We start from the raw sequence: 27638 nt of genomic DNA on the forward strand, positions 1-27638 counted from the left end.
CATTCAAGTGTAATTTTCCCTTGTTAACATTGAGGTATTGTGTGGCAGAACGATCGCCGTGGATCGACTACTACCAGTCCAAAATAGTCTGAGGCCCTGTCTACATTAAGCCGGATAACTCCTTAAACAAATAATTATTTAGCCTAAGCCCCGTGTCAGCCACACTAACCCATCGTTTAAGGTCCTTCTCCTCGGATAATTTTTTACACGGGTAAGTACGTATTTACATAGACCTGGACCCATAAGTGTTAGCATTGTCGAATACAAGTCAGGGTTGCGACGGTGCATTAGTTTTCTCCCATGGGGACTGCACTCAGACACGCCCACATTAATAATGAGAGCGCGGATCAGCTAAGCGTGACCCAGAGCAAGGACGAGGAGAGATCACAGCATGTTTTTTGACTCTGTGAAAACATTCACTTTGGGCTGATTTGCTGAAGGAGCTCATTACAGACAGAATAGGCAGCACTCTGCATCAACCAAGGCTGGGATAAACTCAAAGACCATCAACAAGGACCCTGGTGAGAAAGAAACCAACATTGAACAATGGAAGAAATACAGGATTAGTAGATAACAACCAACAACTAACTCTGGAGTTCCATGCCAGATTTTATGTGGTGGTGTAAGGATGATTGTAAGAAGGGTGAGGAATTACAAGGGAAGAACTGGTTAATGATATCAAGCCAGTTGGGAGCACCGTCAGCAAAAATAAGCTTTTGTAACACACTTTGCTCAAATGGATTGAGAGCCAACTTCCTCAAAAAGACCCATGTACGGTCCCGTGTGAAGTTTGTCAACACCTGAAGGACACAGACAAGGCTTGGGAGAATGTGATATGGTCACATAAGACCAAAATTTAGCTCTTTGGCAGAAAGTCGACTTAACATTAGTCGAGAAATGCTGAATCTGGCCCAACAACAGTATCCTTGCTGTCAAACATGGATGTGGAAACATTCTGCTTTGGGTTTACAAGAAACGTCTGACTTCTGTGCTTACCAACAAGGTTTCTCTACTAAGTACTGACTCATGTTTTGCTTTAGGATTAAATACCATACTTATTTCCAAATTTTCAGTTATTTTTTTGGCCTTTTTCTCTCTCTGTTACAATAAAATTACCATAATTTTTGTTCAGTAAGCCGCTATTCACCCTCCCCCATGGTTTGAACCCTGCACTTTATGCAATGCTGCAGCTAATTTATAGCTTTTCCCTAGTTCGCAAGCTCCACATTCCGCCAATAAATTTAGCCTTGTCACATCAGACTAATGAAATTGCCAAATGGGTCATGGTTTGACCATTGGAATTGTACACATTAAATCAAATGCAATCATACAATCATTGAGTCAGCCATTTAGAGCGTTATGGACCCACCCTCATCATGAAGAAAAAACAATGAAATGCACCCGACCCAGCCTCAAAACCGAAAAAGCTTGTCCTAGCTATTGAAAAAGAAAAAAACCTCATCGCTAACAAGCCCCAAAAGGCTTCAATGGTTTCGTACTGCAGGAGGATGAGGAGGACTTAAGACGGAAGGTTGCGCTATGGTGGGCTACTGTATGCCGTGTTTTGTTTTTTAACACAACCACTTGAAATATTTTAATGTTTCAATGTCTACACACTACACCTTAAGCTTGTAGACTTGTGCAGCCAATATATGTACAAAATAACATTTGTCCAAATATTAGGTGGGCGTGGCTTATAATTAGGGGTGGTCTATAGTCCGGAAATTACTGTACTCTAAAAATTCTAGACTGTGCATATCTTTGTAAAAGGGTAATCTTTAGCCAAGGATCAAATACTTCTGTTCCCTGCTGTAAGCAGAATATTGTATTTTGAAAAGCACAGCTAATTTGCTTGCTACAACCACCTCATGTGATAGTTTGCCTTTCCGCGCCTGCAATCTAGATTCACCCTTCATTGCTCCCCTCCTGTCTTCACAAGCAGCTTTGATACCTCGGAGGAGCTCAGGCTCCTGAGAGTTAGTGAGATTGTAATATGAAAGCCTCCCGTCTTCCTTTTGCAACAGGCGAACCGTGGCTGTTTGAAATGAAATAAAAAGGGAAAATAAACTTTGAGCGCTTTAATCTTATATTCACTTGCATCGTGCCTTATCTGGATGGAAGTACATGGCCCGCCATCTTCTGCAGCTGTTCATTGCAGCTGATTTGTGTCGAGCCAAGGTTGTTAGCACCTCATTAAATCTAATCACTGCCATGCACAGATTATAACTCATTAAAAGTTTGGGAACAAGATAGCTTGGAAGGGAGAGGCGGAGAAGAAGGAAATGTAATGCAGATTTGCTACCACCTGCAGCTAATACACTTTCATAAGGCACATCCAAAACTGAGTCCTCCAGGCAGCAAACTACCCTTCCAATACATTTAATACGCTTTTCAGTTTCTCCGCAAAAGCATTAGACTTGCTAATTCTGTCTATTTGTCATTTCACCCGTGAATGGAGTTCATACATATTTATACTTTCACACTCCCGAGTTGCCTTCCATACGTTCAAAGGGTTGCAGATGTTGCTATGATACAGTTAATTCGGTTTGCAGGATTGATGTCAGCAGCAGGTTGACATGCAACACCATAGACCGTCGCGTACTGACAATTATTTTTGTCTGTTCAAACAAACAAAAGAAATCCTGATTTGACAATCAAAGAAAGCATGTTTAAAATAATGTTTGGACAAGAAAGAGGTACAGTATGAGAAACGTTACTGTGAACGTTTTCACACACAAATACAAATGCAGCCATTAAAAGTCAAATCAATAATTCATAAATTTTTCCAGCAGAGGAGTAGGACGTATTATGTAATGGTCAGCATGGATCCCCCTGGGGGTCATTTGGTCACATGTCTTCTTACATGTAGCCTCAGTCATACAGTGCTGGAACACACAAATAACAGTGTTATGTCTTTGTGTAGGTCAGTCGTGTCCAACGTGTGTAAGTCCGACGGGTCGGGGTTTTTTTTTAAAGCAAGATAAAAGTCAAATTAGGGCCACTATGAAAATACAAAATAAAAGGTTTTCATGTTAAAAACAAAATGAATGTTACAAACTATTGAAGCAAATCTATTATCTAAGAGGTGGCCAACTTTCTGCCATGTGGATGTAAACCACCAAAGCTGTCCTCATTGTAAAGTTCCCCAACAAATATACAAAATATTTAATTGCTGTAGAAGAAAAGTAAGCTGTACATTCACATGAATGAACATCTGAAAAAACACACCACTGATATTTTTTACATTCAAAACACTACATAACATATAATGGTGGTTCATTGGTCAAAATGTTGCATAGACTGTTTTACAGATCTTCTTCAAGCCGCTTTCTGACCTTCTCTTCAGGATGCGCCGTTTTGTGGGCGGTCTTATTTACGTGTCTCCACTTCAACTGCGTCTTCTCCCCGTCAGCCATGTTGTAGTTTCTAGTGCTTCTATATCGAGTCTACTGACAGATATAACTTGGAACTTTACGCTACTTTGTATTATAAGCGGAGGATGCATGTGAATGTACGAGCCAGTCTGCCCCACAACAAGAGGATAGAGAAAAAGAAGGAACTTATTGACTACGTCGGACTTCAATAGTGGACAAGCTTTTTGGGTAAATCTCTACCACATCTGGAGATATCCGCTGACGTCTCCAATTGAAAAAACGTCACAAGTTGGACAAATTCCAAACAGCTCGTTTGGAGGAAGTGTGAAGGGAGGCAAGATTTTTTAAAATAAATATCTCTCTCATGTCTCCATTGTTTGATATTACGTTTTCGGGACTTAACCGTTCTTCCATTTTCTACCGGTTCTCCCTCCCGGAGTCACAGGGGTGGCTGGAGCCCATTGGCGTTGTTAGGCCTATTTTAGGGGGACTCAAGCCCCCTTAAAATATGCTTAAGCCCCCCTAAATAATTTGGTGTTATATTTTATCTTTTTTACAAATACATGCTGACATATTCATTATAAAGTGGCCCGAATATGAGTTTAAATAAATAATCATATAGCCTGTTATTATTCAGTCAGTTTCCCCTCACTTCATAGCGTAAGGTAGAGAGCCCCTTTAGTGCGTCGGTATACAATCCATTCCACTTGTTCACTCAAATTCCAGTCCGCATTTTCTCTGCGACCTTGCTTGCGGTCCTGCAGGTGTACGAAGCACATTATCTTCCTTTACAATGAGTGAAGCTGCACGAAACATTGTGTGTGCAATTGTAAATAATTTAGTTTTTAAGTTTTGTGTTTCTTGTAGAATCTATATAAAGTAATATACATTAGCCTATTGTTAAAATAATGAAAAAAACATCATTAAATATATTTGTTTTATTGTATTGTTACATTAATAGTAGTTGTATTATTATAGGATGGCTTGTTAAACATTTCATAGAATTTTCAGAGGGAGGAAAAACCAAGACATTTAATATAAAATGTAAAATGAATAAATACATAAAAATAAAAAAAACAAAAATGGTTAAAAGCCATCGTCCCGGGGAGCATTTCATTTCGTCCCGTGTATTTAAAAAAAATAAAAAAAATAACAATGAATAATTTCTAAGTCTTTGTTAGCCGTTTGTGAAGTTTTGTGCTCGTGCGCTACGTTCGCTCGCATCCTCTGCATCTCCTGGGGGCTAAGCCCCCCCTGTCCTTAAAAGCTAGTGACGCCCTTGCTGGAGCCTATATTTTCGGGACTTATGCAGATCGCAAATACACAAAAACAGGTACCAATAGGTAAGAAAAGTTGGTTTTACATAATAGCTCCCCTTTAAGGAAGCAGGGGAATATTCAAGGGACTTGGGAGCACTGACTATAAAATCGACATCAAGTTAAAATGCAGTGAACTCAGTGGTCTATACTCAGAGGAATCCGAGATAAAGGTGTCTTAGGGTGCTTCCAAAGACCTCTGAACAGAGTAGGAAGCCACAATGCCTGTCAGATTTTATTTGTTACGCACTTTTCATTTGAAAAAATCGAAAAGTGCAACAGTACAAACCAATATTTAAACAATAAAAACTTAGCCATTAAAACAAATACAATACTAAGACTAAAACACTAAGAAACACAATACATGTAAAAAAGTGGGTTTTCTAACAGTGTGTCTATTTATTTTAATTATTTTTTTCAAAAATAACTTGATCAAAAGATTTCAGTGTGTGTGGAAGTACTTTTTGAACACATTTTATAACTCGATAATGATGATGAAGATAATTTTGGTCACGATAACTGTGATAGGAAATGTTCATATCCTTACAATCCTAATCATGACCAATAATTATTATGGCTTTTCAACACAGAAATTCAGTGCATTTCTGGTATTTTATATGATCTTTCGTGAGTACCAGAATTTTTTTTTTATGTGACTGAACAGTGCCGAAGGGCTTCCTTATTGAATTGTATTTGTGGCAGATGTACAAGGTCAATCTCAGATGGCAGCGCAAACAGAGGCTGAACATCCGTTGCAGAAAAATGTGGCCAGGCCCACTTCTGGTTCTCAAGATGAACGTCACCTCTGCTTCACGCTCTTGTGTTGCGCAGATTTAGCAATCACATCGTTCTGCATGTCTTTTTTGTAAACGCCTCTTGGTCATATTCTAATATAATTCACTTTGAGATAATGAAAGTCTCATTAATCCCAGTCAGAGATAACGTATGGTAAAACCTCCGTTATGGTTTGATTAAGCGGCGAAAACGAGAGCTGCCATCGCACTGATTACGTTGTTTATCAGCCGCTGTTGGAAAAAAAAGTAAAATTGCAATAATGCAAAACAAGCGGAGCAAGCACTAACTTCTCCCGACAAGATGCAATTGTTGTGTATTGTTTTGTACGTATTTGACAGTGGTTTCCTAAAGCACTGCTACTGTACAGACAATTTAATTGGTTGGAACAAAAGATAAAATGAATCCAATTATTCTTCTAATTTCGGCGTCTTTAAAATCATCACAGCAGCTCATTATTCAATGATAATAATGCTCAGTTTTGATTAACACTCTCAGAGAGGAATCTATGGCCTCTGCTCACATTGAGCATTCATGGCGCTATGGCCTGCTGTATTACTGCAATTTCCCTGACTTTTTGGATTATTTCTAGTCTTATTTTGAGTAATGCAGATTATTCATTTTGCGCAACGTGGTTGCTTTAATCATATCTAATGACCTGTTATGGCGCACTCAAATGTAGTTGCAGTTGAAAAAGCGTGATAACCGTGGTCATTTTGGTCACAATAACCGTGATATGAAATTTGTGTATCGTTACATCCCTAGTTACTAGTTACAATATAAATTACATACGTACGCTAATAACAGCAAATAAATCAAAATACACACCGCCTTCAGCCCGAGCGCAGCTGGGATAGGCTCCAGCACCCCCGCTACCCCTACAGGGACAAGCGGTAGAAAATGGATGGATGCACAGCACTGTACTGTATCTCCACATTACAGCATATACGACTGTATTCCCAGACAGTCTTGTTAATTATCAGTGATGTGCAAGCTACTTGGAAAATGTAGTAAATTAAGCTAAAAGTTACTCTCGTTTAAATGTAGCTAAGCTACAGGGGAAGCTATCCCTGGAGAATTGTGGCAAGCTACACGACAAAAGTAGCTTTTAACGGCATTTATACCTATGGGCCCACATGTATAATATAGATGTTGATGTAACTGAGAGTGTACAAATTGACCCAATAAGGGTCCATTACTATTAACTATCTGTCATTTAGTTGGGGGACCCCCTACAACTACCTCTAGGAGTCCCCGCACCCAAATGTATGTATTTATTTAGTTTGCCTTTTCTTTGACCCACCCCTATAATGTTATTAATTTTCTCGACCTACAATATAACAACACCATCTATCTATATATTTACAAAAAAAATGACTTGTGTGTTGTTTGGAAACAGTTTGTAATGTGCAGTAAAACTTTTCATAAACTCGACTCACCTTTGTCATGAACCATGGTCCGGATTATGTTTTTGTTATGTTCTGTTAGTTTTGGACTCTTTTAGTTCCTGTTTGACACCTGAGTTTGTTTTAGTTACCATGGCTACTTATGATTTTCACCTGCCTCTGGTGTTCGGGACGCGCACCTGCTTCCAATCAGAGGACTATTTAAGCCTGCCTTTGCCAGTCAGTCGTGCTGGCGTCATTCTGTCACGACGAGGTTTTCGCTTACTGCGGGGTCGTTCTCCCAGGAAGGCAAACGGACGACTCCGGACAGGACTTGCAGGTAGGAACATGATTTAATTTTAAGAAACAATCAACGAGATACAAAACAGAAAACAACCCGAAGGCAAGCGTGCCTATTGCACGCGGAAGCTAAGGCAAAAACTTAGGACATGAAACTATAGACATGAACCTCACGAAACTGTGGCATGAAACAAACACGAAACTGTGGCATGAAACACCTAGCATTCACTATGGCATAGAACAAACACGAAACTGTGGCATGAAACCAATACGAAACTGTGGCATGAAACAACTAGCATTAACTATGGCATAGAACAAACACGAAACTGTGGCATGAAACCAATAATGACGCCAGGACGACTGACTGGCAAAGGCAGGCTTAAATAGTCCTCTGATTAGAAGCAGGTGCGCGTCCCGAACACCAGAGGCAGGTGAAAATCATAAGTAGTCATGGTAACTAAAACAAACTCAGGTGTCAAACAGGAACTAAAAGAGTCCAACACTAACAGAACATAACAAAAACATGATCCGGACCACGGATCATGACAACCTTAATGTGTGTAAGAGAGCAATTATGATTTTGGGTTACAGAGTAAACAACTAAAAATGAAGGTTTTGGTCATTGTTTTCTCTAAACGCATACATTTGTCTAAATATGGCCAAGGACATGCATTATTGTGGATTTCCTGGACGTCGTCTTCATCATTAAAGGAAAAATCTTATCTGCTGGAGAGAATCCCTCTGCCATTTTCAAGTATGTTTCTTTTTTTTTAGTCGTCCCTCTGTCTCCGACTGGCTTGTCGTCATGTGACATGAGTGCGTGACTGTTATGATTTTGCTTACTAGTTTCCATGACCCGCCTTATCTTGCCTCTGATTGGCCAGTCCGTATACGACTCATCATATGAACACCAACCAATCATCATGGATTTTCTCCGTGTGTATGGATGTTCTCATTCATCCAGGTCATTGTATTTGCTCCAGTGGCAGGCCGTGCTTTTCACACCTAGGCCTTCATTGATGTCCTACTTAGTCTGACTTCGCCTCTCAAAATACCAGAATTTATGTCACGACATGGACACGGCTGGAGATACTATACAGCAGGGGTCACCAACCTTTTTGAAACCAAGGGCTACTTCTTGGGTACTGATTAATGAGAAGGGCTACCAGTTAGATACACGCTTAAATAAATTGCCAGAAGTAGCCAATTTGCTCAATTTACCTTTAACTCTGTTATTATTAATAATTAATGATATTTATCTTTGTGGAAACACTGATCATCTTAATGATTTCTCACAATAAATATATATAGAAACAGATAAATATCAATATGCAACACTTTATTTTTACATTTTCTCTAAGTGCACATTTTTCAAATTGAACATTTTCAAATGATCACTTCTAAGACAGTCTTGTGAAATCACAATATCCCATTTTAACTAGCTAGCCACTAACATTTTTGAACAAATCATGAATTACTTTGCACCATGTTTGTACAAATAATAATTCATGTAAAATACAAAAGTAAACTCTCAAATTTTTAAATCATGTCACACTTTGAACTGGACACCAAATCTGCTATCTGTTTCTTTGTCAGTTAGTGGGAAGCCTGGCATTGCATGCTGTTAACTAGTGAGTTGTACTCTGGTGTGTAACTTGACACTGCAACTCTGAGTGAGTCTTGCAGATGTGCATCAGTGAGGCATGTTCTGTGTTTGTTCTTGATGAAGTTCATGTCAGAAAAGGCTGATTCACAAAGATAAGATTTTTCCTCATTGTTTGCGGTACCTTCTTAATCTTTTGGACATATTTTCACAGCAATCTGGCCTTAAGCTTAATTATGATAAATGTAAAATGTTAAGGATCGAAAATCTAAAGGGAACGTCCTTTCGAATGGAATGCAAAGTGTTTTGTTTATAAATTATATGCAATCTGTTGTGTTCCCTAATTTTTTTCTGTGTACATGAATGAAGGTGTGTGTTGCTGAGTCCGACTTGGACATTATCTGGACTGGGCCTGGTTTAAAAAACCCTTTAAAAAAATCTAATTTCATTGACAACCTGGTCTGTTGAAGATAAGGCCCTTTTTTTTTAAAAATAAAATAAAATAAGATAAATAAATAAAAAACATTTTCTTGGATAAATAAGAAAGTAAAACAATATAAAAATAATTACATAAAAAATAGTAATTAATGAAATGTTAGTGGACCAGCAGCCTATACAATCATGTGTGCTTCAGGGACTGTGTCCCTTGCAGATGTGTTGTCTATGTTGTGGGAACCAGAATATTGGTAGCAGAAAGAAATAACCCCTTTTGTGTGGATGAGTGTGCATGGGGGAGGTTGTTTGGGTTGATGAACTGATTGAAAGTGTATCTTGTGTTTTTTTCTATGTAGATTTAATTTAAAAAAAAAAAAAAAAAAAAAAAAATATATATATATATTGTAATAATCTCAGGAATGTAGGCTCAGAGACTTCTTCAGTTATCTTGCTTTTATTGTACAAGATGCATTTAAGGCACACAACAGCTCCAACATGCGTCTATCTCCTTTCCCGGCAAAACTCGAACCAACACTTCCTGTCAACAACGTCACTTCCCTCACTTCCCCAGAAGTCCCGCCCCCCAGCCAAAGCCATTGGCTAACACCCCGTAGCCAGCCGCTACATCACCCCCCCCTTACAAAAAGTCCTCGCCCTCGAGGACTGACCCGTAAGGCAACATTTGGCAACACCATAGCAGCATGTAAAACAGAGCAACCCATTAGTGCAAACAAAACAGTGTAAACAACATAATCCTCACATCACACAAAAACGGGTTCACAAACCCCCCCACCCCCGTTCCCTTCAGTCTAAGGACACCACAAAGTCTTGCAAGTGGTCCGGAGGCCTCTTCATCCGCCTCGGCCGCTCTCCTCCATTTCCCAGCAGTGGGACAGCTGGGTCGGGTGTGCCAGTCCTCGGGAGGGAGCTGGAGGGGGCGGGGGAGGAGGGGAGTGGGGAAATTGCTTCCCCCTGGGGCATAAGCGGGGTATTGGTAAAGGGCTGGGCGGGCAAGGGAGAGGTCACCTGTGTATCCGAGGCAAGGGAAGGGGGACCCCCACGGTAGGGGGCGAGTCTGTCTCTGTGGAGGGCCACCTTCCTTCCCCGGGGGGGCAGCTGGACACGATACACAACCTCTCCCAGCTTCTGGAGTATCTTACAGGGTCCTGTCCATTTGCTGTCCAGCTTGGGACTGCGGCCCTTCTTCCGAATCGGATTGTAGACCCAGACCAACTCGCCTGGCGCGAAGTCCCTTCCTCGGGTCGTCACATCATAGTAGCGCTTTTGTTTGATGCCAGCTTCCTGCAGCTGCTCCCGAGCGAAACTGTGGGCTGAGTCCAGCCGGTCCTGTAATTTCCTGGCGTACTCTGGCCCTGCAGCGAAGGCCGGGGCATCCGGTGGGCGGCCAAAGGCCAGCTCTGCTGGTGTGCGCATCTCTCTCCCTAGCATGAGAAGCGCCGGTGTGCACCCCGTGGATTCTTGGACAGCAGAGCGACACGCCATCAGCACCAGTGGTAGGTGTTGGTCCCAGTCACGCTGGTGGCGGGAGGTGACAATGGCGAGCTGGTCTCCCAGGTTGCGATGGAACCGCTCCACTAACCCATCACTCTGAGGGTGCAATGGGGTAGTGCGGGTCTTGTGAATGCCCAGGCGCTCGCACAAGGCCGCGAACACCCGGGACTCAAAGTTTGTGCCTCGGTCACTGTGCAGAGACGCCATGATGCCAAACCGACCTATCATGCCCTCCACCAGGGCATCAGCAATGGTCTCTGCCTCCTGGTTGGGAATGGCGTATGCCTCTGGCCACTTGGTGAAATAGTCTATGGCGGAAAGGACATAGCGGTTCCCCTTGACAGACAGTGGGTACGGCCCTGTAATGTCAATCCCCACCCTGTCCATGGGGCACCCCACTGGGAACTGTTGGAGCGGTGCCTGTGAGCGCCCAGTGGGGCCTTTGCGGGCAACGCAAGGGTCACAGCGGCGGCAGAAGTCCTCCACATCTCTCTTCTGCCGACCCCAATAGAACCCCTGTCGCAGCCGCTTGAGTGTTTTGGCGACCCCGAAATGTCCAGACCCACCTCCCCCATGCACTGCCTTAAGCACTGCCCCTTGCAGTCCCTTTGGCACCACCACCTGCCACTGTTCTTCCCCCGTGGCCGCGGCCTTAAATGCCCGCTGCAACACGCCTTGGGACACCCGCAATGAGTCAAACATGGCCCACAGGCCCTTAGTAGCCTTAGAGAATGGTGCCACCGCCTCCCAAGGCGGGCGCTGCCGAGCCTCTACCCACTGCAAAACAGGATGAAGGTCTGTGTCCTCCACCTGCGTGCGCCTCCAGTCAGCATTCGTCACAGTCTGTAGTTCTCCGCAGACAACGTCATCAGCCTGACTGACGGCCGCACACTCAGCGCCCTCTGCCCGCCGCTCTTGTTCCCGGGCTTCCCTGCGCTCGCAGTACCGACATCCGTCTGCTGCACACGGCCGGCGCGAGAGCGCGTCCGCGTTGGAGTGGCGAGCACCTGGCCGATGTTCTATTTTAAAGTTGTATCCTTGCAGCTCTTCCACCCACCTGGCAACCTGCCCCTCCGGCTCCCGGAAAGTTATTAGCCACTGGAGAGCAGAGTGGTCCGTTCTGATCACAAAGGGGAGGCCACACAAGTAATATTTAAAGTGTCTGATAGAGAGCACCACTGCCAGGAGTTCTCGGCGGGTGACACAATAGTTCCGTTCAGACTTGTTGAGTTTCTGGCTGAAGTATGCCACCACCCTTTCCCCTTCCTGCCACGGCTGTGCAAGTACACCCCCGACCCCCACTCCGCTGGCATCAGTGTCCAGTAAGAAGGGCAGGGCGAGGTCAGGTGGGGCGAGTACCGGGGCCTCACACAAGGCCCGTTTCAGCCCCCAGAATGCCTCCTGGCACCCTTCGGACCACACAAAGTCTTTGCCTTTTTCCAACAATCGATATAGGGGCGCGGCGATTGTGGCAAAACCCCGCACGTGCCTCCGATAGTACGAGGCAAGCCCAATAAAGCTCTTCAGCTGTCCTTGGTCCCGAGGGGCGGGCCAATCTCTCACAGCCCGCACCTTCTCTCCCATGGCGCCAATGCCATCTGCCCCCAGCTCATGTCCCAAGAAAGTTACTTCCCGCCGCATGAAACTGCATTTCTCGGGGTGCAGTTTAAGGCCCGCTGCTCGAATCCTCTCCAGGACTCTCCTCAGGGACCCCAGGGCTGCTTCGAAAGAACGCCCATGTACCAAGATGTCGTCCAGGTACACCAGGCACTCTTGACGGGAAATACCAGCCAGCACTTTGTCCATAAGCCGGGCAAAAGTGGCGGGGGCATTACAGAGCCCAAAACTGAGGACTTTGAATTGCCACAAGCCCCGGCCAGTACAGAAGGCAGATTTAGGGCGAGATTCAGAAGAAAGGGGTACCTGATAATACCCGCTTTTAAGGTCCAGAGTGGTGAACCACGAGAAACTAGGTCCAGGGACTCATCAATACGGGGGAGGGGGTAAGAGTCTTTTGTGGTCACTTCATTCAGCCGTCTGTAATCCACACAGAATCGCCAATCTCCAGCCTTCTTCTTGGCGACCATGACCACAGGTGCCGCCCAGGGGCTCTCGGACGGCTCAATAAAGTCGGCCCGCAGCAGGTCATCTACGGCCTTGTCGCATACCTGCTGTCGAGCGAGGGGGATGCGGCGTGCGTGGCACTTGATGGGCCGCGCCAAGCCAGTGTCTATGACATGCTCTGCCAAGTGGGTTCTTCCCACTTCACTCTCGTTCATTGCAAAGCTGCCCTGGAATTCCACCAGCAGCTGTTTCAGCTGCTCCTGTTGCTGTTTCTCCAAGTCCCTGTACTCCTCTCTCCACACTCCTCCCCCTATGACCGGGGGTGCCGGCTGCGGGTGGGGGCCCGTGGGTAGGGATGCCCAGGGCTGGCATCCCCGGGTAATACACAGCTCTGTCTCCCCCCTCATTGGCTGAAGGGAGACAGGGCGAGGGCAGGGGTAGTAACTAGGTGATGTGTGAGGCAACAAGAATGTAGAGGCATGCGGTGAAACGGGCAGGGGCCCGGGAACTAGGGTACCCATGGCAACTGTAGGGCCCCCCGGGAAGTTAAGTGTACCTCTCCCCATGTCTAGCAGGCACCCAGTGACCTGGAGGAAGTCCAGCCCTAAGATGCAGCAGTCTTGCACGTCTGCCACCCAAACTAGGTGGCGAACTCGCTTTCCCCCCACGCACAACCACAGGAACCCCTTCCCCACCATAGGAGCTAGCTGGCCCGTGACTGTGCGTAGCTGTACTGCCGTGGGTTCAAGTGGTGTACTGCTGGGAAGAACGTCCGGTCTTACCAGCGTTACGGATGACCCTGTGTCCACCAGACCCACGGTAGGCACCCCCTGGACAGAGACAGCAACATGGCAGGAGCCCCCACTTTCCCCCCCCCCCCCCCCCCCCCCCCCCCGTGTCCAGCCCACCGCCATAGGTGGCACACTGCTGTCATCTACTTCTGGGGGGGATGGAGTCCCTCCCCCCTGGCTGTGCCGCTGGGCTCCTCCGGGTGCCCGAAAGCGAGAAGAAGGAGTAGAAGGCGAGTCGTCGTCTGCTTCTGGGGGGGATGGAGCCCCTCCCCCCTGGCTGTGCTGATGTGCTCCTTCCCCTGCTTGACGAGCCTGGGCTGGCGAGTCAGGGTCCGCGGTGGACGTAGGGGCCCGCATACCCCTGACTATGCGGGCCCGGCGCCGTTTCCCGGCTCACGACAAGTGGCAGGGCACTCCCTGCGAAAGTGTCCAGGTTGGCCACATCCCCAGCAGACCTGCATGGGGCGCGGGCCACGTTGACTTTGCAGAGTCACCGACCTCAGCAGTTCGGTAATTTCTTTCGCCCAAGCCGGAGCCCCGTCGCTAGACGGGTGTGACGATGCCGCCCTCACTGGATGGGGTATACTTTCCAGTTCCCCGGCTGCAGCTGCGCTCCTCAGCATCTCCCTCTCCACGGCAGCTTCCAGTGCCTCCTGCAGGGACCTCGGGTGCTGAAGCTGCACCTGCACACGCAGATCAGGAGGAGTAATGGCTCCAACAAACAGGTCAGTTGCGAGCTCATTCCGTGCATCAGCAGGCAGGTGACCATATGCACGGCGCACCTGGCCCTCAATGTCATTAGCGAGCCCCCGGAGTGGCTCGCCAGGCTTCCTGCACCTCCCTCTCAGTTCAGTTTTTAAAAGCGCTGGCTGAGACCATCTCCCAAACCTCCTCTTGAGCGCCCCCACCAGGGCTGCGTAGCACCGCTGCTGTTCAGGGTCCAGCAGCAGAAGGCACGAAAGAGCCTCTCCCTCCAGACACAAGGCCAATTGCAACGCTTTGTCCCTTTCTTCCCACCTTCTAGCGTCCGCCAACAGTTCAAATTGAGCGTGGAACGCCTCCCAATCTGATCCACCGGCAAATTTTGGCGTCTTCACTGCGGCCGCAGACGGTGGGGGGGACGCGCCGTGCGGGGAAGGTGTGGGCTGCGGCGGCAGCGGCGACATCTTTACGTCCTCATGGGCTGACGAGCCGCTCGTGTGCGAGCAGGAGCGCGGCTGTTCGACGGTCACCCGTTCCAAAACAGCGTCATCCCGCTCAAATTTAAACTTATGCTCACCGGAGCTAAACATGCTAAACGGCTTGCGGTCCTAGCTAACTCACAGACTGAAGCTAACTTGCTAATGCGCGATACGCAGCGTGTCCTTACCGCGACAAAGTCTCTTCCGAAAATCGTCGGTTTTACTTCTGACACCAGTGTAATAATCTCAGGAATGTAGGCTCAGAGACTTCTTCAGTTATCTTGCTTTTATTGTACAAGATGCATTTAAGGCACACAACAGCTCCAACATGCGTCTATCTCCTTTCCCGGCAAAACTCGAACCAACACTTCCTGTCAACAACGTCACTTCCCTCACTTCCCCAGAAGTCCCGCCCCCCAGCCAAAGCCATTGGCTAACACCCCGTAGCCAGCCGCTACAATATATTTTTTTTTTTTACATTTTTTTTTTTTTTTTTTTTTTAGAACAGGCCCGCGGGCGACTCATCTGGTCCTTACGGGCGACCTGGTGCCCGCGGGCACCGCGTTGGTGGCCCCTACAGAAACCCACTTGCACACTACTGGGCATTGATCCCCTCAACAGTGTACAAAAGGGTCTATTTTTCAGCGCATTTAACATTCAATAAACCCGCTTCAGCAATTAAAACATATCTTACGTGGTACTGTCAAAATTAAAAGAATTGTATAAAACAAATGAAACATGAAAAAGTTAAGAAATTAAATATTTGAACTCACAATTTGTAGCACACATTCGACGCCGTATAAGCTCGTGGTACCGCTCGTAGTTATTTGATTCGAGTGAAAGTGGCGGGCAAACCATTTCACCGGCCGACCTCGTCTCACAAGATGTAGTTTCTCTTAAGTATCCTTCTTGAAAATGGCCTTGCAAATATATATCTGCCACCTAATCAACATTTTGCTCTCCTTTTTTGTGAGTACCGGTGAGTTTTCTGTGGCTTTCTATGGCTCGTATGACTCCGGTGCCACTTCCTGTTTTCGCAACTTGTGATTGGATACTCACTTGGGACTCCCAAGTGAGTATCCAATCACAGCATAAGGCCAAATAGAAGGCCTTACTGACAACAACTCATGATCTGATTGGCAATTGTCTATCAACCATATGTGTCCGTTCACTTAGAGTGCACAGACGCCTGCATTGTTGATTCTGAAGGCCCCGGGCAGATTTGGTACAGCATGGCAACATAAGCCAGCTAAATTCTGATTGGAGACAAACTCTAACCTAAAAACAACAGCACTGGAAAGAGTCTAATATGACATGAAGATAATATGAATATTTTTAGATATTTAGGGAAAGTAAATTAAAAAATACTTTTATCTTTAATTATGATCATGATTTCTGGTTATGTTAGGCCTGCAGAGAAGGCCTTGCTGGCTCCAACGACCTACCACTGATTTTCTCCATATATATATTTTTTTACCTGAATTCGCATTTCAGTTCTCTCTTTGTAGCTTTGATGTAAGCTACCTAGCTACATGGGTCTAAAAGTAGCTAAGCTAGAGGAAAAGCTACTCGTTCAAAAAGTAGCCAAGCTACTGGAAATTGTAGTTAAGCTATGTAGCTTAGCTACATGTAGCTTGTTACATGTAGCAAGTATTTCTTTACATAAATTAAAAGTAAAGCCGTGTGCTTAATTTGTGGTACACAGCTTGCTGTGTTTAAAGAATATCATTTTAATCGCCACTACACGATGAAACACGAGGGAAAATACCGGAATCTGTCTGATGAAGCGCGCGCAAGGGAGGCCGATGCGTTGATGGTAAAACTGCAAACCCAACAAGGACTTTTTGCCATATTTCACACCCCCAGAGATGCAGCCGTCAGGACAAGTTTCGTCATTTCTCACAAAAGCGCCAGAAAAAGTAAGGCGTTTTCTGACCAAGAGTTTATTAAGGAGTGCTTATTAGACTTTGTTGCGCTGTATGCCCGTGGAGACATGGACTGTTTTTCTCTGGCTTTGGATGAGAGCTGTGATGTACGTGACACCTCCAGCTGCTCTTCTTCTTACGTGGGATAACTGCAGACTTTCAAATCACGGAGTAGCTGGCAGCCATGCAGTCAATTAAAGAGACAACCACAGGTAATGACTTGTTCACATAGGTAAATGCGTGTTTGGACATGTTAGGACTGAAATGGGACAAGCTGGCAGGTGTGACAATCCAATCCACTTTATTTATATAGCACATTTAAACAACAAAATGTTTCCAAAGTGCTGCACAACAATATTAAAAACAATATTCAAATATTATCCTTAGCTCCACCAATGACTGAATAAAAAGAAAAAACAATTACATATAAAACCAATATAAAATGAATATGATTAAAAACTATTTTTAACAACAGATGGTTGTCCAAATCTGACGGGGAAAAATGTTGGATAATGCAGGATAAAGTGACCATCAAAAGCAATCTGCTTTTGTATAAAGTTAAGTTAGGTTAAATTAAATTATTATTATTAATTATTATTATTATTATCATCATTATTATTTATCTTACGGTATATCAAAAATAATATTGAGCAAAATTTAATTGAAATATTGTCGTGTGGCCCTCCAGCAGTGCTCGGGTTGAAAATTAATTGCCCACCCCTGTCCTACAGTTAGCTTAGCCACATTAGCAACACTTCTTCTCAATAAACAAACATGTTTTTTATAAACTGCAGCCGGTACTTACACTACACATGTCACATACTCGGTTATTAACAGCTTACCTGTAACAAGAGAAATAGCAAATTCGTATTTTCTCCACATTGTTCCCGTCCAAAAATGTCTAAATAGGGGGAAGTCTTCCTCTATGGTGGTGCAATTTTGCTAGCACATGCCCTCTTGTGGCAAAAAAGTGCCACGACACTCTCTTGCTATAACAGCTTTGCAGAACAGTTTACTAATAAATTAATTATTAATTAATTTTACATACAAACCCTAAAATTTACATGGAGGCGTTGCTTATCCTAAACCATGTAAGATATTTTGTGGCAAATGTTTTGACACATATTTAACATTGTGTGCAGCTGTGCAAGAGTAGAAAAAGTTAGCTTACAAATAGGGGTGTGGGAAAAAATCGATTCAAATTCGAATCGCGATTCTCACGTTGTGCAATTCAGAATCGATTCTCATTTTTAAAAAATCTTTATTTTTTATTTTTTATTTTTAAATGTATTGATTTTTATTTTTTATTTTTTTAATTAATCAATCCAACAAAACAATACACAGCAATACCATAACAATGCAATCCAATTCCAAAACCAAACCCGACCCAGCAACACTCAGAACTGCAATAAACAGAGCAATTGAGAGGCGACACAAACACGACACAGAACAAACCAAAAGTAGTGAAACAAAAATGAATATTATCAACAACAGTATCAATATTAGTTACAATTTCAACATAGCAGTGATTAAAAATCCCTCATTGACATTATCATTAGACATTTATAGAAAGATAAACAATTGAACAATAGTGTCACAGTGGCTTACACTTGCATCACATCTCATAAGCTTGACAACACACTTTGTCCAATATTTTCACAAAGATAAAATAAGTCATATTTTTGGTTCATTTAATAGTTAAAACACATTTTTACAAACATCTACTACTCTGCTTGCATGTCAGCAGACTGGGGTAGATCCTGCTGAAATCCTATGTATTGAATGAATAGAGAATCCTTTTGAATCGGGAAAAAAATCGTTTTTGAATCGAGAATCGTGTTGAATTGAAAAAATATTCAAGAATCGATATTGAATCGAATCGTGGGACACCCAAAGATTCAGAGCCCTACTTACAAACAAATACATCCTAAATTCTATTGTTGAATATGATTAATACATTTGAATTAATGACATATAAGAATACCTTTTTGTGCAAAATGAGTAATGTGTTTGGTTTGACAAAAATATAGGTAAAGTATTATTTATTTTTCCAAAGTATCCTCTCTGTTTTAGATGATATCATCCCAGCAGGCACAAGACATTAAAACAACGTTGAAAACTTGTTGAATTAGATCCTGATGCTAAACAACTCAAACCTAACGTTGGAACTTCATGCCTTTTGACAAAGTTTAATCAATGTTGGGTTCTGACGTTGATTTGACCATTGAATTTTGATCATTTCCCAACAAACACAAATACAACGTTGAAACAATCATGCTTTTTGACAACGTTTAGTCAATGTCAGGCTGTGACGTTGATTTGACCATTACAATATGGTCATTCCTCAATTGACAACGTGGATCCAACATTAGACATCAACATTGTCTCAATTTACAAATACAACTATTTTGTGACGTTGCTAAAAAGTCAGTTTTTAAAAACATATACTGTATGTGTAATCAACATTGTATCAATGTCTTGTGTCTGCTAGGATATCGGTAAGAAACCTTTTCATACACAAGGCAGACTCAAAGTGCAAAAGCTGCGCCTGATGCATATGTATTTAGATTTTTCAGTATGGTCCAGATGCGTACCGATTTCTCACATAGGAAGTGTGTCTTGCATCAGGTGTCTACTTGGTAAACAAATACAGTGTAGCCAAGCCTTTGACTAACGGGAGTGCGTGCGATAATGCCAAGGAGAGGCCAGAGCTTGAAAACCCTCTTCTCTCATGACATTCTCCTGTTTGGGAACACTTGGCCTTAAAGATGAGACACGTAAACAGACAAAGACAACTGGATAAGTAAAGATGGGGAACAAGGTTCCAAAGTTCAAACTATTAATGCTGCCTTATGGTTTACACGTTTCATCGATACAGGTACTCAATGTTAACAATTTTTTTAAACTTTTGTGTTCAAATGTGAAATAAATGTTAATTGTTTTTATTTAACATTAAACATTGAGCTGCACTGTCCAGTTGATATCTTGTTTTCTTACACTTCTGGGTCTCATTTGCACGTACTGTACTGTACTGTATTATATAGTAGACTTTGCATGCAGTTGCAATTCCAAGACGTTAGGTGGCAGGAGTGTATAGACTACAGTGTGTTGTCTAGTTAGGAAGTAGTCTTTGCCAATAAAAAAAACTGTATGTGCCAGGCTTGTCTTTTGTTGAGCCCTACAAAGTGTTTATACTGTAAGTATTGTACTTATTAAACTTAGGCAAGTGCCAAGTCTGCAACCGGACGTGATGTCACCTGCAACAAAGGTATCAAAATATGACACCGTTTGATTTTACTACCAGGTAGTACTGACGAACTTTGGTCGGTACCTATACTGACCAAAATACCCATCCCTGCGCCTGGCAAAACTCCAACTGGACGTAGAACCCATTTCGACTACTTTGCAAGACCAGCACTAACGCTGTGAGCCACTGGAGACAGCGGAGATGCATAGGGAATTTTGCCATTATCATTTTATCAGTGACGGAGCAGGAAGGGGTCAGGAATACGTTTGCGGTAAAATTTCATATGAAATGCCCTGTCGTTCATTAATTAACATTTTACTCTCGAATATATAAACAAAACGAGCTATGCAGTGTGTGATCTGCGTATAGAGGCAGGTGTGGCCCTGTTTAATAATACTGTAAATCAGTTGTTCTCAAACTGTGGTATGTGTACCACTAGTGGTACAAAAACTCCATCTAATGGTACGCCAAAGAAAAGTACAGTGTTTTATTTTCCTATAGTCAACTACAGTGTTACTGTTCAAACTGTGTGTAATTATACAGTGGCCAAAAATATTAAAATAAAATTGTTAAATAAAACATCTGTCTTGTTTTAATGAATACTTAGGCCCACTATGCTTCTGTATTATAATGTTGGTCATTATTGTGGTACATGGAGAGCTAAGTTTTTTCTGAAGTGTTACTTGGTGAAAACATTCTGCTGTAATTATTATTACAAAACCCAAAACTAGTGTAGTTGGCACGATGTGTAATTTGTAAATAAAAACAGAATACAAAGATTTGCAAATCCTTTTCAACTTATATTCAATGGAATAGACTGCAAAGACAAGATATTTAATGTTCGAACTCAGAAACATAATTTTTTTTTTTGCAAATAATCATTAACTTAGATTTTAATAGCAGCAACACATTGCAAAATAGCTGGCACAGGGTGCATTTTTACCACTGTGCTACATGGCCTTTCCTTTTAACAACACTCAGTAAACATTTGGCAACTGAGGAGACCAATGTTTAAACTGTTCAGGTGGAATTCTTTCCCATTGTTGTTTGACGTCCACAGTTTCCAAAACAATTTGAAATGTGGACTCGTCAGACCACAGAACACTTTTCCACTTTGCATAAGTCCATCTTTTATGAGCTCGGGACCCAGCGAAGCCGGAGGCGTTTCTGGGTGTTGTTGATAAATGGCTTTCGCTTTGCATAGTAGAGTTTTACGGATGTAGCAACAAACTGTAGTTACTGACAGTGGTTTTATAAAATGTTCCTGAGCCCATGTGGTGATATCCTTTACACACTGATGTCGCTTTTTGACGCAGTACCGCCTGAGAGATCGAAGGTCCGTAATATCATCGCTTACATGCATCCCTAAATTCCTTGCAATAGCTTGTTGAGAAATGTTGTTCTTAAACTGTTCGACAATTTGCTCACGCATTTGTTCACAAAGTGGTGACCCTCGCCCCATCCTTGTTTGTGAATGACTGAGCATTTTATGGAAGCTGCTTTTATACCCAATCATGGCACCCACCTGTTCCCAATTAGCCTGTTCACCTGCGGGATGTCCCACATAAGTGTTTGATGAGCATTCCTCAACTTTCTCCGTCTTTTTTGCCACTTGTGCCAGCTTTTTTGAAACATGTTGCAGGCATCAAATTCCAAATGATGTAATATTTGCAAAAAATACCAAAGGTTTCCAGTTCGAACGTTAATTATCTTGTCTTTGCAGTCCATTCAATTGAATATAGGTTGAAAAGAATTTGCAAATCATTGTATTCTGTTTTAATTTACGATTTACACAACGTGCCAACCTCACAGGTTTTGGTTTTGTTCATACATTATACTAATTTGCTTTGTCACCTATGAAACAAAGCTAAGATGTGGATGATTGGTTTTAGCATATTTAGAGGGAAAGGTGCATCAAGTGACACATAACATTTATATGCCAGATGAATTGACAGAAGTTATAGTGTGAGGTCAGGGGTCTACCGGTCACAATGACCTTTGCTGATTGTTTGTAGCATGAAGATACTGTATACATATGCCAAACATTGATGCTTGGTAGGTTTCTTCCCAATGTGGCAGTCTGACAGTAAAAGCTGCAATCGGTCACTGCTTCATTAGGAGCTTAATGCAGCGTTTCCTGTTCCTACACCTGTGGGATCGTTTAGCACCTCTTTACCTTGTGTTCCCTCCGATGTACCGCAGGCTTCCAATTCTCCGAAATGGCTTCATTGATCACAGCACTGACCCTCCCTGCAATATCGACTGTGCAGCCTTGGTCTCTTTCTTGCTAAAGTGCGTCTGTAGAGGTAAAAAGCCCAAATGCAGACCAGTGGAGCGAACAGGAAGCACAATCTAACGGTGGTGGAGTGTCTAACGAGCTTCATGTAGACACTCAGGAGGAGGGGACAGAGGCCAACTGTCTATAATAGCACACTCTAAGATAGTGCTTGAATTTACTTCCTGGGGTATTTCTGTTGTATTTTTTTCTTTATCTCCTTCAGTAATTGTGATGTTCACCCGAACGTAAGGTATTTTATTTTGAAGTCCCGTTGCGAGACAGGAAGCAGCGGAGCGGAGGTGACTACTTGACTATATCTGTATGCCAGTTATGATATGCAGCCGATGCGCGAGTATTAAAAGTTACGAGTTCAAGGAATCAACTCTCATTATTTCTACAGTCTCAAATGCAAGAACATTACATTGGCGACGAGGATAAAGACGAGGACAGTGCAAGTAAGACAACTGTTTCTCTCTGAGGAGAGGAGGGAAAGCGGCAAAACTAGAAGCTAAGCTAATCAAAACAGCTAATCGGAGCAAGGCAAGAAACGTGACGCACCGGCAAGCACGGCTGGACACACTTCTCCGCTTCCACCGTTTGATACGGAGACCGAACCTGGTTCCGTTGGACCTCGCTGGACTAAATGGCTGCAAAGGTTTGAAAACTACACCATAGCAATGAATATTAATGGCGACGCGAGATTGAAAGCACTGTTACTGCACGTTGCCGGAGAGAGAGTGCATGATATTTACGACACCTTCGCAGCTGATGGAGACAAATATGCCGATGTAAAACAGAAATTATCAGCATATTTCACACCCAAGAAAAACGTCCAATACCAAGTGTATCTCTTCAGAAAATCGGTGCAGGAGCCTGGAGAAAACCTGGACACCTTTCACACCAGACTGAGGATGCTAGCAAAAAACTGTGAGTTTGCAGACATTAATGCAGAGATCAAAACACAAATAATACAAAGCTGCACATCATCAAGACTGCGCAGAAAAGCACTAAGAGAACCTGAGCAGACCCTAGAAGACATTCTGAACCATGGGCGCACCTGTGAACTGTCTGAAATGCAAGCATCAGGCATGGAAAGTGGCAATGCAGCAACAGTAAACAAAGTGTATCACAAAACTACACATAGAACCCCAAACAAAAGCACCTTGTCAATAAAGAAGCAACCCAACAACCGCTGCAGAAACTGTGGAGGTAACTACCCTCATGAAAATGAATGCCCAGCCAAGGACAAACAATGCAGAGCATGTGGAAAACTAAATCATTTTGCACAACAATGCCGATCAAAAGCTAAAGAGATCAACTACAAACAGCCATACAGGAAAACTCAACAAACATCTAAAAGCGTGCATCAGATGACTGACAGTGCCTCAGGTGAGAAAACAGGACACACATCTAGCAGCGATGAAGCTTATGTTTATGTAGTTAATGCTGCTAAACCTGAAAAGCTTCCACAAACCAAGGTCACAATGAATGACACCCAGATACATGTCCTACTTGACTCCGGGGCTACAGTCAACTGCATAAGTGAAGCCACTTATAACGAACTGATGCCACATCCCACACTATACCCAACCGATGTTAAGATCTACCCATACGATCAACAAAATCTCTTCCAGTGTGCGGTGAGTTTGAATGCTGTGTGGAAAAATACAACAAAAAAGCAACATGCACAGTCTTTGTTATCAAAGGTGATGGATTTAACATCTTGAGCTATGAAACATCCAAAGACTTAGGACTGATCCACATTGTTACAACAGTAACAGGCCAAATACCACGCTCAGTAGCAGATGAGTTGGTTGAAAACCACCCAGAGTTATTCAAAGGGATCGGCAAACTCCAAAACTTCCAAGTAAAACTGCACATAAATACTGACATTAAGCCTACCTGTCAACCTCACAGACGTGTTCCTTTTCACCTACATCAGAAAGTGGAGGATGAACTTCACAAGCTTGAAGCAGATGATATCATTGAAGAAATCACTGGAACGACACCGTGGGTTTCACCCATAGTGACACCTCCCAAACCAAAAGATCCTGACAAAGTAAGGCTTTGTGTCGACATGAGACAAGCAAACACAGCCATTGAAAGAGAACGTCATATCACTCCGACCATTGATGATGTGATTCATGAGTTAGATGGTGCAACTGTGTTCTCCAAACTGGATCTTAGAGCTGGATACCATCAACTGGAGCTACACCCGGACAGCCGATACATAACAACGTTCACTACTCATCTTGGCCTGAGACGGTACAAACGCCTAAGTTTTGGCATTTCCTCTGCAGCAGAAGTGCTTCAAAATGCAATTCAACAGTCCTTACAAGGACTACAAGGAGTCAAAAACCTCAGTGATGACATCATTGTGTTTGGCACAAACCAAACAGAACATGACAATAACCTTCGGGCCCTATTTACAAGACTCAAAGAGACTTGGCTCACTTTGAATCGTGAAAAATGTGAATTCAACAAGAGAAGACTAGAATTCTTTGGTTTCATCTTTTCCGCAGACGGTGTCTCAGCTGATCCAAAAAAGGTCGCAGCTGTTCAACATGCCCCTGACCCTACAACGCCTGCTGACATCAAAAGCCTGCTAGGTATGGCTAACTACTGCTCCAGATTCATTAAAGACTTTTCATCCATCTCAGAGCCACTGCGCAACCTGACCAGGAAAGACACACCGTGGACATGGGGACAAGCACAGCTGGATGCATAACAGGCACTCAAAGACAATCTTACCAGTGACACCACAATGTCATACTTCTATCCTAACAGACAAACTGAACTGATCGTGGATGCTAGTCCAGTGGGATTAGGTGCGATCCTGTGTCAACATGATGAAAAAGGGATGAAGCATATCATAGCATATGCGAGTCGATCTCTCAGTGATGTGGAAAGGAGATACTCGCAAACTGAAAAGGAAGGGCTTGCCATTGTGTGGAGCTGTGAGCACTTTCACTTATACATTTATGGACATCCTTTCACACTTGTGACTGATCACAAAGCACTTGAAATCATATGGAATAACCCAAGGTCAAAACCACCTGCCCGAATCGAGAGGTGGGGACTCAGGCTTCAACCTTACAACTTCAAAATCGAATACAGAAAAGGTGCCGACAACCCAGCTGATTTCATGTCTCGTCACCCCCTGCCATCATCAACCAGCGAAAGCACTCGTGCAGGTAAAGTAGCAGAAGAGTATGTGAATTTCTTTGCACATCACTCCACACCGAAAGCCATGACACTGCAAGAGATAAAAACAGAGACTCTGAAAGACCCCATTCTACAGGAAGTCATAAGTCATATCAGGAATAACACTTGGCATCTAACTGACAAGTCACAATACGCTGACACATGAAAGCAGTTTAAACATGTTTGGAGTGAGCTAACAACAACGCATACATCAGACATCTTACTGAGAGACACTAGGATTGTTGTTCCGGCTGTTTTGCAGGACAGAGCAATACAACTTGCCCATGAAGGACACCAGGGCATCGTCAAGACCAAAGCACTACTCAGAACTAAATTATGGTTTCCAGACATTGATCGCAAAGCGGAAGCAGCAGTTCGTAACTGTCTGACATGTCAAGCTACTACACCAGTCACACACAACGAGCCATTAAAAATGTCACCCCTACCTGAAGCACCATGGCAGTGTGAGTGCAGACTTTTATGGACCACTTCCCACTGGAGAATATCTCCTCGTTATTGTAGATGATTACTCCAGATACCCGATTGTTGAAATCGTGAGATCAACATCAGCTAACACAGTCATTCCATTAATGGACAAAGTGTTCTCTATGTTTGGCATTCCCAGGGTTGTAAAGACTGACAATGGCCCACCATTTAACAGTAACTCTTTCTCACAGTTTGCAGACTACCTAGGTTTTCACCATCACAAAACAACACCCCTTTGGCCTCAAGCGAACGCCACAGCTGAAAGATTCATGCGAACCCTAGGCAAAGCTCTGCGTGTGGCTCAAACAGAAGGTATTCCTTGGAAACAACAACTTAACATCTTTCTACGTGAATATCGATCTACGCCTCATAGCACTACAGAGTGTTCACCAGCTGAACTTTTGTTTCAACGCAAAATGTACACAAAAGTTCCTTCTTTCAGTAACGCTGCTAAACACAGTTCAGATGCTGACGTGAGAACAAGAGACAGCAATGCAAGGTCCAAAATGAAAACCGCTGCAGATGCTAAACGTCATGCAAAACCTCATTCACTCATTCCTGGTGACACTGTACTACACCGCCAGCCCAAGCACAACAAACTGTCAACACCTTACAACACCAAACCTTACAAAGTGACCAACGTGAAGGGCTCTATGGTCACAGCCTCCAGGAATGGACACTCTATTGTCAGGAATGCATCCTTCTTCAAAAGGATTACACCTGAACTTGAAAAGGTCTCTACACAGCACCAGGACAGCACTTTATCTACTGCTGCATCCCGGTATCCATCAAGAGACAATAAACGTCCACCTACTTATTTAAAGGACTACGGTGACTAGAATCTGATTGCTCATTGAGTCGGTGTAATAATTATTGGTCATGTGAGCAATGTTTTGATTTTGTGTTTAACTATACGAGTGACAATTTACGTTAAATACTACATTGACCATTTACTGTTTACTATTTACATTTACTATTTTTTCAAGTAAGCACAATGTTCAGTAAAAATAACTTTAATGTTCACAGATGACATTTTCTTTGAATACAGGCTGTCGTATTTGCATATGAGTGCCATTTGATAAAAGCTAAAGGCACGCATCTTTTGTTTAAAAAAAAAAAAAGAAAAAAAAAAAGGGCAAATGTGATTTTCACCCAAACGTAAGGTATTTTATTTTGAAGTCCCGTTGCGAGACAGGAAGCAGCGGAGCGGAGGTGACTACTTGACTATGTCTGTATGCCAGTTATGATATGCCGCCGATGCGCAGTCCCAAATGCAAGAACATTACATTAATCATTTCACCAAGTCCTGTTTAAAGGTCCCTATTATAAAAAAAAAATTGGCTTCTCAATTAACTTTTTGGCTCATGGGCCAGATTGGCGTTTAAAATTTGACAGACGGGCCGGCTCATGTGTGAAGGGCTATGACACCAACTAGAGCAGGGGTGGGCAATTAATTTTTACCGGGGGCCGCATGAGCAACCCGAGCACTGCTGGAGGGCCACATCGACAATATTTCAATTACATTTTGCTCAATATTATTTTTGATGTATACCCTAAGATAAATAATAATAATAATAATAATAATAATAATAATAATAATAATAATAATAATAATACTTTCATTTATCCTAACTTAACTTTATACCAAAAGCACTGCTTTGGAAATCATTTGTACCCCTTTCAGAGATCACATTTAGTTACCCCTTAAACCTCCTCATGCACAATGAAATGTAAGCATAGGATGA

This window comes from Entelurus aequoreus, linkage group LG01, assembly GCF_033978785.1.
Source record: "Entelurus aequoreus isolate RoL-2023_Sb linkage group LG01, RoL_Eaeq_v1.1, whole genome shotgun sequence".
NCBI lineage: Eukaryota > Metazoa > Chordata > Actinopteri > Syngnathiformes > Syngnathidae > Entelurus > Entelurus aequoreus.